We start from the raw sequence: 17,572 nt of genomic DNA on the forward strand, positions 1-17,572 counted from the left end.
CACCAGTAACATCATGTGTGGGTCAACTTAGCACACAGCGATGAGCGGTGCGGCTGTACAATACGCGCGCACAGTCTGACATCATGACATGTGGGAGAGAGGGGCCTCAGTGGGACTGGACTGAAGTATGGCTTGCCCCAAAAGTTTACTAGGCTGGCCTGTGGGCTGCAGCCGTTCACTATCTGGTGACTCTGGTAGAGGTGCTGTGTGTCTTGATGTTGGTACAGCAGCTCTACTGGAACTAGTAACACACTTACCATGCAACGAGTGACAATTGTGATCTAAGCAGCCAGAGTTGTGGAGCTCACTTCCTAGCCGCCTTTCAGTACTCTGCTGTGATTTAGGTTAGAGTGAGCTCTTCCTTTGCATAGACACATAATATATACAGAACCGCATACAAAGGGAAGTGCATGCGGTTCTCTGTATATGTTATGCGTCTATGCACAGGGAGAGCTTGCAGTAACCTTAAAGCACGGCAGAGTACTGAAAGTCAGGTGGCTAGGAATGGAGCTCTACAACTCCTGGTTAATCCAAGTTATCAGGTGACGACAATAGATAACCCACAGTTCCTCAAGATCCTGGCGCACAAACCGATGTGAAGTTGTTACCGCCTGTTCTATTTCCGTTGCCCCTCCCAGCATGCTGCTGAAAGGTTGGAACACCCCTTTCACTAGTGATTGGGGTTGTCAGTTTAGTGGGTTGAGGATGAGATAGCACTTAGTTCTAGAAGGCTAAGCAATGGGTGACCTCTGAAGCAGGTCAGATATTTATAAAATACTAAGCAGAACTTGTGGCTGTTCAGCAGTAGGGGTGGATATGATGATGGCAAGCTTTTCACAGTTACCTATTGCCAGATGTAATTTTATAGTATACTGACTGTTACAATATTCCTATTGATTATATATATATATATATATATATATATATATAAACATTTGAGTTAGGACATACAATGGATGGGACATATAGGGATGGGGAATAAGGATGCAGGGCTGAGGGGCCCCACAAATTTTTCTTGCCCAGGGACACGCAAATGCTGAGGGTGGCCCTGAATGAAACAATCATATAAATGCAAAAACATTCTGTTGTTTCATATGCATGGTTTAACAATAATGGCTCTGTTATGTTTAATAGAACCAAATAGTTTAACAACACTTGACTTCAAATTAAAACAAATATGTTCAATACCTCAAAAGAGATTTAAAAGAAAAGGTTAAAAATCTGGATTGCTTTCAGAGTCAATATTTGGCAGTTTCTGTTTGAACTGAATTGAATGTTGCTGGAAAGTTCATTGTATTTTGTCCTTGTTTCCTCTGGTCACAATGATTTGCTCTTCATTCTCTTTGTATCTTTATTTGAAAAGCAAAACTTTAAGCTTACAAATTAGCTCTTTTTGGTCCCAGTCCGGCCCTGGACCCTGGTACACACGTCTACTGTTCGGAAAAATCTGGTCATAAGTCTTTATGGAAGACTTGTTGCCAAAAAGCCATACCTCTGACATAGAAACAAGGCCAAGGGACTAAACAATGCACAAAAACACATGAACTGGGTGCAGAATAATGGCAGCAAGTGCTTTGGACGGGTGAGTAAAATTTTTAAATATTTGGCTGTAGCAGAAGGCAGTTTTATCACCGAAGGGATGGATAGCGGTACAAGAGTGAGTGTCAGCAGGCAACAGTGAAGCCTGGTGGACAGGGGGCATATTATGGCCTAGGCACACAAGGCACGTGTCTAGGGCAGCAGATCTGGAGGGGGCAGCAAGGTGTGCGTGTACATATTCTTTCAACAGAGGGCACATGATATACAAAAGTGAGCACAGGTCAGGAGAAATTGATTTCATTTTTTTTATTTTTCACATAGTGGTGGTTCGTGGACTTGCAAATGCTAGTTATTTACAGTGGATAGGAGTTATTACAGGGAGAGAGCACGCACAGGTTATGTAGTGCTGACAGGAGAATGCGCGCTAGTAGCAGGAATGTCAGGGCACTGTTAAAGCAGCGCTAGTAGCAGTTATTGTACGGAGACAGCCATGGTGCTAGTTAAAGTGATGGTACTAAAGTTAACTCCCCTGTGCCCCCCTTTTCACTGCCTACATGCTGACTGACTCTTCACTTCTCGCCCTGCTTAGACAGTGGAGTGCCCTGACTGGTCATTTGATCTTAATGCAGCAAGGCCTGTGGTCCTGCCTATGGAGCAGTGGTGGTTCTAGACAAATTTTACTGGGGGGGCCAAGGTGGGGCCAGTGTTTACTCAGAGGGACACATTAAATAACTAAAACAAACTACTAGAAGAAGAAAAACAACGTAGAGGCATACGTCTCATTTCACAAGTAACCATCCCTCCCTACTTAACAGCATGACTAAGTGGGTTTGCCATGAAACGTTGCTGCTTTTTATGTAACCTCAATAAAGCATTTATTAAGACACTGGTGCTGGTGTTACTAAGCAATACTTTGATTCCAGGGACTATTGCAGCTGCCCCCTGCACCGGGCACCATTCTACACTGGCAGTGCTGTACTCATTTACATTTGATGTCCCTACTTAACACGGCAGATACTGTTAATTACTTTACTCAATAAATGTATTATTTATAAAAATGCAGTTTAAAGTACTGGACATTTAACTGTCCATTATTTCTGTGAAGATTTTACTGGACAGCTGACAACCCTAGCATCATATTGAGCCTTCCGAACATAAGAACAACATGGAGGCAAGCATCTCAAATCAGTTCTTCAGTCTTTAGAATGTTTTATGGGCATACATTTTTTTGTCTGTGGGCATACCCACCTATGACGTTATACTAATCCACTTCAGGCTTCACAATAGTCGTATAAGGGTATAAAGGAATAACCTGTTGGAAATCATATTAGAAAATCCTATTTACATAGTATATGGTATATAGGGATACACTGAGAGCAGATCACATAAACCTAAACCATTTTCTAGTAATATATAACCAGCATGGGGACAATCACCCCCTAGTTCAATATCTAGCCCACAAAAAAACCCAACAAAACTGAAAACATTAATTGGAATGGTCCAAAATAAAACTTCTTGGAGAGAATAAAAATGAAAGATAAAAAAACATAAGAAATGCATTGGATATATTTAAAATTAGTGAATTTAATTTCATTGCTGTTTGGTTTCATCTGCAGTAGGTAGAAGCGAGGATCAGTCTGGCTTATAACATTGCTGTAGACAATTATACACAGAATGTTATTTAAAGGGTGACTGTATAATGCTCATATATTCATAACATTTTCTGATGCGGCTTATTTTGTTTATGAGGTAATATATTTCCTATAAGACACACAAATACACACAGATATACCATCCATAAATGCTAACTCACCCAAGTCACCCCAGTTTTACTGATACTCCCCTTACAGTGCGGGTCTTCTCGCAGACGTGACGTCCGACAATCTCACAGCACGCATAGATCAGGAAACAAGCTGTGCCTGTTGTCTGCTAGACTAGTAGTCCGGACTCAGTCCTGCTCCAGCTGAGTAGTAGAAGGGGTGTGGTTGTGGGTGGAAGTGGAACACAGGCTGGGTAAGTTGGGTACAGCCGGATGAGACTTGGTCCGGATGTAAAAAAGTTGAAACACACTATGAATCCTGTTAAAGAGCTATGTCCGTTTTTTGTGAATAGATATTACCAGGCAGCTCGGGGGCCCCTGTAGACCCCCGTGTATAACCGTCACTGCTATAGAGCTATAGTACAGTTTGCTCATATGCCCCACCCACATTCTTCACATCGCTGGGATCTGTAAAGCAGATTAATGAATGATGCCAGCTTCCTCCTGCTCTGTCTGCTGTGGGAGCTGTGCAAGTGGCTGGATATGTTCACTGCAGGGTAATGCCATGTAAGTGTAGGTACATGCAAGCACCATATACTGTTCTGCATAGCTGGTATATGGAGTCTGCATATAATAGAATGAAGAATTGGAACTCAGGTACTTTTCATTTCTAAAATCTTGCAAAATGCAAAATAAGTGTGTGAAACCTACATGTAAAGTTTTGACAGATGTTTAAAACAATGATGTATTTAATAATTTGAGGCACAATTTTATATTGCCAGGGGGCAGAGGCTGGCACATTAATGTCAAAGTTAGGAAAACATTGCAAAGCCACATATTAACACATATTAACACATACATATATATGTTTATAGGCATATACATATATATTTACTGGGAACACACAGTTTCCATTAACCAAAATGTAAATGCACTTTTCAGTGCCGTTTTTTTTCTAACACCCCACACACCCCGTAAATCTTTAACCTCAAAATACTTCCTAGTGCAGTTATTTTATTAAAAAAATAAAGATGCTGCTTTCTTTATTTTTTTATAAAATACAATAAACAGTATTTTTGGAGGCATTTGGGGCACATTTATAATATTAACCAGAGATCTAGGCCCCTATTTATCAAGCCGTCAACCGCAAATACGCTTAAATTCTGCAGCGTAATTGTGGCGAGCTTGATTCCCCTTATTTATCAAAGTCTACAGACCAGCAAAAGTTGAAATTTGTGACGTAACATACGATCTACCAGTCTCAGTCCGACACAGATCAATGCTTACATCACTACAGATGTTCCGCATGCAAATTTGGCACTATCTGACTACTTTTGCTATTTAACAAATATCTACCAGGTACACTCGCCACTATGCCGGCCCAGCGTACCTGGTTTTCAATCCGCCGCCCTGGAGGCGGCGGATGCCATAGGAATCAATGGGAGTCTGAAAGCAGCGAAAGCTTATGTTCGCTGCTGCCCGATATCCCAATGATTTCTATGGGAGAATTAAAGTTATGTTTACACCTAACACCCTAAAATAAGCTCCGAGTCTAAACACCCCTAATCTGCCGCCCCCTACACTGCCACCACCTATATTATACTTATTAACCCCTAATCTGCCGTCCCCTACACTGCCGCCACCTACATTATACTTATTAACCCCTAATCTGACGCCCTGACACCGCCGCCACCTACATTATACTTATTAACCCCTAATTTGCCACCCCAATGTCGCCGCCACTATATTAAATATATTAACCCCTAAATCTAAGTCTAACCCTAGCCCTAACACCCCCTAACTTAAATATAATTTAAATAAATCTAAATAAAATCTACTATTAATAACTAAATAATTCCTATTTAAAACTAAATACCTGTAGAATAAACCCTAAGCTAGCTACAATATAACTAATAGTTACATTGTAGCTAGCTTAGGGTTTATTTTTATTTTACAGGCAAAATAGTTAGTAAATAGTTATTAACTATTTACTAACTACCTAGCTAAAATAAATACAAATTGACCTGTAAAATAAAACCTAACCTAAGTTACACTAACGCCTAACACTACACTACAATTAAATCAATTCCCCACATTAAATACAATTAAATACATTCAATTAAATTAGCTAAATCAAACCCCCCCCACTAAATTACAGAAAATAAAAAACAAATTACAGATCTTTAAACTAATTACACCTAATCTAATAGCCCTATCAAAATAAAAAAAGCCCCCCCAAAATAAGAAAAAACCCTAGCCTAAAGTAATCTACCAATAGCCCTTAAAAGGGCCTTTTGCGGGACATTGCCCCAAAGCAATCAGCTCTTTCACCTGTAAAAAAAAAATACAAACAACCAGCCAACAGCAAAACCCACCACCCATACAACCAACCCCCCAAATAAAACCCTATCTAAAAAAAACCTAAGCTCCCCATTGCCCTGAAAAGGGCATTTGGATGGGCATTGCCCTTAAAAGGGCATTTAGCTCTATTGCTGCTCAAAGCCTTAATCTAAAAATAAAACCCACCCAATACACCCTTTAAAAATCCTAACACTAACCCCCAAAGATTCACTTACCGGGAGAAGTCTTCATCCAAGCGGCAAGATGTCCTCAACGAAGCCGGCAGAAGTGGTCCTCCAGACGGGCAGAAGTCTTCACCCAGACGGCATCTTCTATCTTCATCCTTCCGACGCGGAGCGGCTCCATCTTCAAGACATCCAGTGCGGAGCATCCTCTTCAAACGTCGGAATGAATATCACTTTAAGTGACGTCATCCAAGAGGACATCCCTTCAATTCCGATTGGCTGATAGAATTCTATCAGCCAATCGGTATTAAGGTAGAAAAAATCCTATTGGCTGATGCAATCAGCCAATAGGATTGAACTTCAATCCTATTGGCTGTTCCAATCAGCCAATAGGATTGAGCTGGCATTCTATTGGCTGTTCCAAGGGGACTGTTTTATTGTTATTGTTTATTGTTATGGTATTATTAATGTTAGTTTAATTTATAGTTTAAACTAAGGTTTTTTGTTATTTCACAGGTAAGTTCTTATTTATTTAAAGATAGTAATATTGTAAGTTTAATTTAAAATTAGGGGGGTGTTAGGTTTAGGGGTTAATAGTTTAATTTAGTGTTTTGCGATGTGGGGGGCCGGCGGGTTTAGGGGTTAATCTATTTAGTTTATTAGTACCGATATGGGGGGCCAGCAGTTTAGGGGTTAATAGGTTTAGTTTATTAGTACTGATATGGGGGCCCGGAGGTTTAGGGGTTAATAGGTTTAGTTTATTAGTACTGATGTGGGGAGCTGGTGGTTTAGGGGTTAATAGGTTTAGTTTATTAGTACCAATGTGGGGGGCCTAAGGTTTAGGGGTCAATAGGTTTAGTTTATTAGTACCGATGTGGGGGGCCTGAGGTTTAGGGGTTAATAGGTTTAGTTTATTAGTACCGATGTGGGGGGCCGGTGGTTTAGGGGTAAATCATTTTATTTAGTGTCGGCGATGTCGGGGGTGGCGGTTTAGGGGTTAATCATTTTATTTAGTGTCAGCAATGTCGGGGTGTTTATACTAGGGGGGATATTTATCAAAGCCTCAACCACAAATACGCAGGAATCCCACAGTGTAATTGTTGCGAGATTGATCCGACCTAGTTATTAAAGCCTACAGACCAGCAAAGTTGAAATTTGTGACATAACATACGATCCTCCGGTCTCAACCTGATGCAGATCGATGCTTACGTCATTACAGATGTTCCGAGTACACATTCGGCTCTATTTGACTCATTTTCCCAGTTATCAAACTTTTAACAGGTATGCTCGCGGCTATTCCGGCCCAGCGTACCTGGTTTTCAAGCTGCCACCCTGGAGGCCGCGGATGCTATAGAAATCAATGGGAGTCTGAAAGCAGCAAAAACTTATGTTCGATGCTGCCAGATATCCCATTGATTTCTACGGTAGAAAACATGTAACGTTTACACCTAACACCCTAACATAAACCCTGAGTCTAAACACCCCTTATCTGCTGCCCCCGACATCGCCGCCACCTAAATAAAATGTATTAACCCCTATTCCGCCGCTCCCTGACACAGCTGCCACTAAATAAACTTATTAACCCCTAAACCTCTGGCCTCCCACATTACCACCACTAACTAAACCTATTAACCCCTATACCGTCAGCCCACCACATCACAAAAAACTAAATTAAGCTATTAACCCCTAAACCTAACAACCCTCTAACTTTAAATTAAAATGACAACATCCCTATCTTCAAATAAATAAAAACTTACCTGTAGAATTAAAATAAACTAATTTTAAACTATTAATTAACCTACCCTAACTATTATACTACAATTAAATTAAACTAGTAATTAAATAAACTAAATTACATATTAAAACAACCTAACCCTACTCAAATATTTTAAATATACTATTAAACATTATTACAAATTACTAAATTACAGAAAAAAAACAAACACTAAGTTACAAAAACAAACACTAAATTACGAAAAATTAAAAACCAGATTATCAAAAATAAAAAAGAATTACACTAATCTAATAACCCTATGAAAATAAAAAAGCCCCCCAAAATAAAAAAAACCCCTAGCCTACAATAAACTACCAATGGCCCTTAAAAAGGCCTTTTGTGGGGCATTGCTCCAAAGATATCAGCTCTTTTACCTGTAAAAAAATACAAACACCCCCCCAACAGTAAAACCCACCACCCAACCAACCAACCCCCAAAAATAAAAAACCTAACTAAAATAACCTAACTTGAAAAGGGCATTTGTATGGTCATTGGTCTTAAAAGGGCATTTAGCTCTTTTACATGCCTCAACACTCCGGATTGGTGTGCCACAGTGGTATACTCAAGGAAAATACTTCATTCGCTGTATCTTGATCTGTAGTATCTGTATATGAGAGTAATATAACTGGATGGTCAATTAATACACTGATAACAGGCAAATTAACAGTGATCCACACGGAGCACCCAATATTGCTGCCATTCAACGTGCTGCCCAGAGACATGCCCCCAATTTAGTTTATTTAATTGGTAGTTTAATTTAATTGTAGGATAATAGTTAGGGTAGGTTAATTAATAGTTTAAATTAGTTTATTTTAATTCTAAAGGCAAGTTTAAATTTATTTGAAGATAGGGATGTTGTAATTTTAATTTAAAGTTAGCGGGTTGTTCGGTTTAGGGGTTAATAGCTTAATTTAGTTTATGGCGATGTGGAGGGCTGACGGGTTAGGGGTTAATAGGTTAGTTAGTGGTAGTGATGTAGGATGCCAGAGGTTTAGGGGTTATTACGTTTATTAAGTGTCGGCTGTGTCGGGGAGCGGCGGAATAGGGGTTAATAACTTTATTTAGGTTGCGGCGGTGTCAAGGAGCGGTGGGATAGGGGTTAATAACTTTATTTAGGTTGAGGCGGTGTCGGGGAGTGGCAGGATAGGGGTTAAACATATTAGTATAGTGGTGGCGTTTAGTAACAGGGTATAAATAAAGTTGGGAAAAAGCCGAATAGACGCGAATTCGGTGACTGTTAGTTAACAACAGTCCGATGCTCATCGCCCCGGCGTGCGTATTTTTGCCGGCTTTTTTTATAAATAAGGAGAGTGTATTGATATACGTGGCCGCGATGTTAGGCGAGCGTATTGGTGCCGGCGATTGCAACAAAGTTGAGGCTTTGATAAATATCCCCCCCAGGGTTTATGTCAGGGTTTAAAAGTAACTTTCTTTTCCCCGTAGACATCAATGGGGTTGCATTACGGCAATCTCCATTCCGCAATCGCAGGAGTTAGTTTTTTTCTAACACTTTCTCCCCTTTGATGTCTATGGGGGAAAGCGTGCACGAGCACGTAAACTCAGCCCTTGGCTTTTGTGCGGTATGGAGCTTAACGCACTATAATGCACAGCACAAGCAGGTTTTTCAGTAACTTGTAATGGCAACGCTATGGAAAGTGCGATAATGCTATTTTTTTTGCGTTCTTTATGCACCCGGTTTAGCGCACAACTTGTAATGTAGGTGAGAGAAAGTAATTTAATAGTTTCTATACTGGCCCACCCATTCTATTCAATGCCACTCGTCTAATGTTTACTGTTGTCTGTATCGTATAAAGTGTCTGTGTGCTATGAGAAATTTTATTCCAGACGGTTCATCAGCTGTATTTCTGACTTAAAAGATTTTTGGCTAGCAGCCGTGGCCTGCATAGTATGATCGCTTACCCTACTAGATACTAGGTTTAAAAATAATACAAAATTACCCAAGTAGTTTTTTTTTATCACACCTCTTTTACAGGCCTTAGATTGGTACTATTGCTATTAGTAAATCTCCTGTTAAGTTTACTTGCTTGTTTATGAATCTTCTGTGAGGGTCCAAAAGTGGCCCTATAATCTTTCAGGTATCCTCCTGATATTGAGATTTACTTATGAAGCCAGAAGTCCAAAAGTGCAGGGCCGGACTGGGAATTCAGACCAGTCCTGGAAATTTGTGTAGTCTGGCCCTGCCCCAGCCCTGCCCCTGACCCCTGTCATGCCCCAACCCGCCCACGCCCCCAACCCACCCACCCATGGTAAAACACTTGTGGCCTCGCCCAATCCGGCCCTGACAGTCTGATAATGTGAAAGTAAAATGAAATCAAGATGGCAAAAAGGAAATTTTTGCACTGAAGGACCCTAATGTGCTCTCATAAATGAGGCCCCGTCGAGCGCCTGTGAGAGGAGGGGCCAGTGACCTCACTCGAGGCGTAGAGGGGCGTGTCTGCGTGAGCCGTTGCTCACTTTTCCTTTCATCGTCGATCGAAGAGGACCTGGAAAAGAAGCGTTCCTGTGAAGAAATTTCTACTCACCATGGCTGATCTTCAATCAATCCTCGGGACGGTCCAGGAGCTGCTGAAGTCGAAGGGCATCGAATGGATCCAGCGAAGACTCGTTTCTGATGAGGATGTCGGTTCCGGAGGTGCAGCTACGGCGGGCGGAGGATCTTCTAGGCCTATCCGCAGGTCCCGCCCGCCTGAGAGGCTCAGTCCAGCGGGAGCAAAACGTCGGGACTCCGGCAGCAGAGGAAGAAGGACGGTGAAGGCTTCGTCAGCGGGAGGTGTTTCCGGTCAATGGGCGGTGCAGGTCGGCACCGTCGCAAGGAAGTTGGGAGTTGGTGAGAAGCGTCGGAGCAGGACCGGAGTCGGCAGCGTTCCGGAGGTGTCATGGTTGCCGGTGGAGGAGCCTGGTGAAGGTAATAAATTTTATTTTGCAGGTGAAGTGGGGCAATTTGGCGGCAATAATGAGGAGAATGAGGCGACCATGGGAGCAGTAGGAGAAGATTCGGAAGAGGAGGCACATTCGAATTTGGCGCCAATTAGGGATGAGGTAACGGCCATTTTAGGCCTAAAGTGTACATCATTGCAGGAGGGTTTTACGGCCTCTGGGCCTAGTGGGGCATACTTTAAGAAGCATACGGCCCTCAATGAAGGTGCCAGTGGGGGGGTGTTAATGTCAGAAGGGAAAAGGAGCTCAACGGGCGCTAGGCCTATGGCTAGGTCGATTGAAAGGCAGGAGGTTAATTCAGCAAGGAGAGAATTAGTTTTTCAGGAGCACAGCACCAAAGGGCCGGGTAAAAAAGCTGTTAGAAAAACAAAGCATCTGGACATTTTAGAGGGACCGGTTTACACCGTGACACAGGATGCTAGTTTAGATGTAGGGTTTCAGGAGGGTGGTATTTTGGGGGATTATGTTGTTAATAGGGGAGGTAATCAATTTAACAGGGTTAAGGATAGTGGAATTAACCAGAGTTTTAATGATGTTAGGGGGGATGCCGGTAGGCAGGGTAATATGTCTTTTTCCCCAGCTGTTTTTCAGGATAGGTGCTGCAATTCTGGACAGGCTGACATCGCTCGTCGGAGCGTCCATGAAGAAGGTGATTCGTTGTGGATAGAGGAGCAGTACAGCGACTTTGGTGAGGAGGAGGAGGAGCAACTCCCATCTTGTTCAGGACCGGTTTCTGCTGATCAGGTAGGGGGTATTGATATCTTAAATCAATTGATTAAGGCTTTAGTTCCAGGAGAAGTTGTGGGGTTTGCTAGTAGTCCAAAGGGTATGAATTCTCCTTTAGCTGAGTGTAGAGATAGTAGGGATAGGCATAATTTGGTCAGGAGCCACAGGGATAATATTGAATCTGTTAGTAGTAGAATTGTAGATAACAGGGCTTATGCATCCTCTCGGTCACAGGTCAAGTCAGGAGAATGGAAGAGTCAGGAAAGAAGGTCCAGGATTCCAATAGCACGGCGTCGGGTAAGATCCCGGTCGCCTATTAGTGTCAGAAAAAAACAGGAGTCAGGAACATCTGTCTGGGGTACAATAGACAGTCAGTCAAGGGAGAGAGTGAGACATAGGAGATCTAGATCTCCGGAGAGAAGGAGTCACAAAGATAGAGTGGTTCCAAGACATGGAAATGAATCTATTCGCCCGGATGCAAGGAAGGAGTCAGGTACATCTAAGGAGTTATCCAAATCTTCATGTGATGTAGGTGCGAGTAGTAGTGTGTTTCCAGTTTGAGTGTGAGTGTGGCTGACGACAGGTGTGAGGTTTTATTGAGAGGTTTGAAGGATTTAGTTTCACAGATGGAGAACAGTTCTCAGTCTAATGTTAGCGTCGTTAACAGTGCGAGGGCAAATGTTATTGTCCCCTAGGGTCCGATTGGTGCCTGGGTTGCGCAGAATGCGACTTCCGGTGGAGGTTTATTAGATCAGGCGGTTTCTGTTCCATCTGGGGATTCTTTGGTTGTTAGTCAGGCAAGGGTTTCTGATCAAGCATTGAGACGTCCTTGCTTGTGTTCAGTTGGCCCTTTGGGCATTCATCTTGCTAAGGATGTTAAAGAGGGGATATGGAGACGAGAGTTTGTTGAAATATTTTCGCTTCTTCCTGTGGAGCAAAATTTTGATAGCAAGGAGGATACTAAAAGTGAGTCGGGTAAGAAGGAAGATGATGATAGGAAAAGAAAATTTAGGAAGATTCCTAAAACTTTGTCCAATTGGTCTAGGGCCTTTTGTATTTTAGCTAGTGTGATTGGGGAAAGGAACCCTGAATTGTGTTCTTCTCTTTTTTGTTACCTAGATGAAATAGCAAGTGCTTGTCGTACGTATGGGGGTTTAGCTTGGTGGAAGTACGATGAGCAGTTCCGTCAGCGTTTGGCGGTTCGGCCGGAGATGCTTTGGGACGATAGGGATATGGGTATCTGGCTGGAGCTTATGACTCCGCTAAGGTCTGGGCTGCCCTTTCGAGGTTCAGGATGAGTTCCAAGTTCCTCCTCGTCAGCCTCATCAGCAGTGGCCTTTAGAAAAGGCCTCTGCTTTCAGTTTAATAAAGGGATGTGTAAATTTGGAACGGCTTGCAAATACAAGCACAAATGTTCCTTTTGTGGAGGAATTCATTCCAGCAGCAAGTGTTTCAAGAGGGCTAAAGCTTCAACAAAAGTTGATAGTGTCATTCAAGGCCAAGACTCCGGTGAAATTAAAAAAGATGGAGCCTTGGTTAAGATTGTACGGTAGGAGAAGGGGTATGGCTTCTGATGCGTCGATTTTGTTTAATGGTTTCAATGATGGCTTCTTTATACCTTTTGTTAAGGGTATTGAGTCTGTTTTTTCTGGTAATCTTAAATCTGCAAGGGATTTCCCTGAGGTGGTTTTGCGTAAAATTCGGAAAGAGGTTTCTTTGGGCAGAATGGCAGGCCCATTTTGTGTTCCTCCATTTGATAATTTAAGGGTGTCCCCCTTGGGTGTTGTTCCAAAGAAGGTTCCAAATAAATTTAGACTTATTCACCATTTGTCCTTTCCAAAAGGTTTTTCGGTGAATGATGGAATTGAACCTGAGTTGTCTATGGTTAGATACGCGTCCTTTGATAAAGCTTTGTCTTTGGTTAAGGAAGCTGGTTCTAATGCTTTGTTGGCTAAGGTGGATATTGAATCTGCCTTTAGGTTGTTGCCGGTGCATCCTGCGTGCCATCATTTATTGGGCTTTTTTGTGGATGGTTCCTATTTTGTGGATTTGTGTTTACCTATGGGTTGTTCCATTTCTTGTTCCTTGTTTGAAAAATTTAGTTGCTTCTTGGAATGGGTGGTGAAACAGATTTCTGGGTTGTCATCAGTTATCCATTATTTGGACGACTTCCTTTTTGTGGGTCCGTCTGGTCAGAATTCGTGTCAGGTGCTTATGGATTCCTTTTTGGCTATGGCAAGGGATTTTGGTATCCCTATTGCTTCAGACAAATCGGAAGGCCCCTCTTCTGTGATTAGTTTTTTGGGTATCTGCATTGATTCTGTTAGGATGGAATGCAGGCTTCCTGAGGACAAGGTGAAAGATTTATTAATTTCTGTTAATTCAGCTCTGAGGAGGAAGAAGCTTTCTTTGAGGGAAATTCAATCTTTGGTTGGCAAGCTGAATTTTGCTTGTAAGATTATCCCAGTTGGCAGAATTTTTTGTAGGAGGCTGTCTTTGTCAACGGTTGGGGTTAAGATCCCTCATTTTAGGATCCGTTTGTCTGCTCAGGTTAAGGAGGACTTACGGGTTTGGAAGGCCTTTTCAAAGGACTTCAATGGGAATTCATTAATTCAGTCTGCGGAAGTGTTGAACAGTGAATTGCATTTGTTTACGGATGCTTCTGGTGCACATGGTTTCGGTGCCTTGTTTGGTAACAAATGGTGTTCAGGCCCTTGGCCCAGTGTTTGGGCGTCAGCTGGCCTGACTAAAAACCTAGTTTTTCTGGAGTTATTCCCGTTAGTGGTTGCTTTGAAGATCTGGGATGTCGAGTTTGAAAACAAAAAAGTGGTTTTTCATTCTGATAATATGGGCGTGGTCTTTGCCATCAATCGTTTGTCTTCTAGTTCTAAACCGGTTATTGGTTTGATCAGAATGTTTGTTTTCGAATGTTTGAAACATAATGTGTATTTTAGAGCTGTTCATGTGCCTGGAAAGGAGAATATAGGGGCTGATGCTCTTTCTCGTTTTCAGTGGCAGAGGTTTCGAGAGGCAGTTCCGGATGCAGACATGGTGGGTGCTACATGCCCGGAGGAAATGTGGTACCTGAATTTTCTAGAGTGCTGAATATGGTGAGGGGAGCCTTAGCTCCTAGGACTTGGAAGGCTTATGTGGCTGTTTGGGTTCAGTGGCTCAATAAATTGGTGGAAAAGGATAATCAGGTGGATGATGTGAATTTACTTTTGTATTGGATTGAGGTGTGGAGGGTGAAAAATTTCTCTAAATCAATGATAAAGCGGAACATGTCGGCTTTATCTTTCTTGTTTAAAATTTTAGGTTGGGAGGACTTATCCAAGATATTTTGTATCCGCATGGCAGTTAAAGGTTTGTTAAAGAATAAGGTAGTTTTTGATAGGAGGCGTCCATTGTTTTTTTCAATTTTGGAAAGATTGGTTTTAGTTTTGCATAAAGTTTGTTTTTCTAATTTTGAAGTGTCGTTATTTAAGGTAGCTTTTGTATTAGCTTATTTCGGAGCTTTTAGAGTGTCTGAATTGGTTTCTGCTAATCGTTGGAGTCATGGTGGTTTTGATTTAAATGATGTTGTGTTGAATTCTCAAGAGGTTTTGTTATGGTTGAAGAAATCAAAAACTGATCAAGAAGGTAGGGGTTGTTGGGTTAGATTGAAACGGATTGGAGGGGTGTGCTGCCCAGTTACGGCAGTTCAAGAATTTTAAAAATTTTAAAAGAGTTATTTAAAAGGTAGAACTTTGTTAATCCATGAGGATGGAACCTGTTTATCTCGTTTTCAATTTGAAGCGGTGTTGAGGAAAGCTTTAGTGGTGATTGGAGTGGATAGTAAGGAATTTGGATGCCATTCCTTTAGGATTGGGGCAGCTACGGAAGCGAGCATATTAGGTTTGAATGAAGGTGTGGTGAAGAGGATTGGAAGGTGGAAGTCTGGTTGTTTCAGGTTATATGTTAGGCCAGACTTAGTGTGTTAGTTTCTTGTTTCAGCAGGTCCTCCGCATTGTTGGATCGTTGGTCACTCCTATATTTACTGGGCGAGAAAAGCAGCTTCATGTAAAGATGCGGGGTCCCAACTTTGTTGTTCATTTGAGAATGTATTCATTAAATGGTTTGGTATTAGGGGTTTGAGGTGGGATCAATTGATAGGGCATGTTATTAGCTGGGCTAGACTTTTTCACCCTCCCGATATTCTAGTCATTCATGCGGGGGGCAACGACCTTGGTTTTATGTCTCAGAAAAGGTTAATAGATTTGATTAAGTGGGACATCATTAGATTAAGGGAGTTATTTCCTCGAATCACGATTGTTTGGTCTGATATAGAATGCAGGCTTAGTTGGAGATCAGCATGGGATTCTCGGAAATTGGACTGCTCTAGAAAGAAAGTTAACAGGACGATTTCTAGCTATGTGGCAAAATTGGGTGGTTGTGCAATCCGTCATGTTGAATTCGAAGGTGAAACGGGGAGATGTTTCTTTTTAAATGATGGTGTTCACCTTAACGAGATTGGTCTGCATTTGTTTAATTTTAATTTAAGCGAAGGTGTGAAAAAGGCCTTAGCCCTGTGGGTTGGTGCACGATTGTAATTCGTACAGTGGCGGGGCGCTAGCCTAAAAAGTGGAATATTATTGTGGGTACCTCCTCAGATATGGGGAGAGATTTATATGGGGGCGTGCCTGGCTTGAGAGCCAGTGGAAGGCACGTCTTTGTTTGTTTAGGGCAAGCACCGTTGTGTATTTTAATAAAGTTTTTTCTTCATTTATTTTAAAAAATGCCGGCTGCGGCCTTTTTATCCATACTTTGTGTCCGTGTTTTATTTATTTTAGTTAATTAGGTAACAATGCCTAGATGTGTGGTCACATATATTGGAAAAGAGTACTTTACAGACAAATAACAAACACTGTGCAGTATGAAGCTGCATGGAATATTATTCAGACATAAACAATGTGGCTTTCAGTGCAGCTACTTTATACACATTAGTTTACAACTGCCACTAGTTCCCTTACCACTCACAATATCAGGCTTCATATGTATAATCATTTATAGCCTAATACTAATCTTGTTGAGAGATAATAGTAGATATACACAAATGCTGGTTGCTGCTGACCTCTGAGTGCACCCTGACACTGATAAACACACGTGTAATGATACAGTATCTCTGGGCACCGACTATCTTTGTGATGGATATGCTTAGCTATTAGTGGCTGCTAGTAAGAGTAATATTGATGGGCGCGCACTGGACAATGGATGGACTGTTAGTTGTTGTCAGTGTATAACAGATAATCACAGACTGCAACCATTCCCAACTGAAATAATTACTTATTCTTAATAGAAACCATAAACTGACCTGTCCTACCGCTGCTACTCTCTCCGCAGCTGGCTCTCTGATTATGGCGTGCTGAGGGCTCTAATAACCACCCCCTGTGATGGACAGTGACAGCGTTCCTAACAAAATCACTGTGCGGGTGCGCTGCTGCGAACGTTACAGCCTCAGGGAACATTGGGTCAGCCGTCAATCACAGAAAGTGTGTTAGATTTAGATTTACCTGGCTCACAGGGAACTTTCTGGCTAACCGGTCCGGGCCCCTGACTCCAGTCACCCCCTGATGGCGGCCCTGGTTCGGCTTCAATGGGCAGCTGCTTTGGGCCCCACAATGCTCGCTCGTCTCCAGTCTCTGTCTCTCCACAGTCACTCACACTGCAGCTGCACTACCACTCTATAGTCTGTCTATTCACACGATAATGTGCATAGCTACAAGTTGCAGATCACATTATGATAACAACGGAAGGTGCAGTCTCAGGCTTTGGCCGTATATTACTTACAGGTTGTGGTGTGTGTACTGCAGCTGCTGGCCCGACCTCTCCTACCCTGACAGCCCGGCCCACCTGGATTTTTCCCGGTATCCCGGCGGCCCAATCTGGCCCTGCAAAAGTGGCTTCATTGTATCAAAGGAGGGTTAAGATTTAGAAAGCATAATACACATAGAGAGAAGCGCACTCTCAGGAACGAACAACCATCTCAAAACAATTGTTAGCTTGATCAATGGCGATTTACCACCTAGGTGCAGCTTCTTTTTATCCCAGTAATGTTTTTTTACAAAGAAGAACTTTCCTTTAGTATATCAGTCTGATGCCGTCTATAACGGTTAGTCTAGCTCTGAAATACCAAGCAATTCCTCTCTGAATAAAGAACACAGCATCCCCAGACGATAGTTTCAGCCTTCATTGGGTCTTGTCAGTGAGGTGCAGCCATGTTCCTCTTAGCACACTGAGCAAGAAGTCCACGTC

This window comes from Bombina bombina, chromosome 2 (assembly GCF_027579735.1).
Source record: "Bombina bombina isolate aBomBom1 chromosome 2, aBomBom1.pri, whole genome shotgun sequence".
Classification (NCBI taxonomy): domain Eukaryota; kingdom Metazoa; phylum Chordata; class Amphibia; order Anura; family Bombinatoridae; genus Bombina; species Bombina bombina.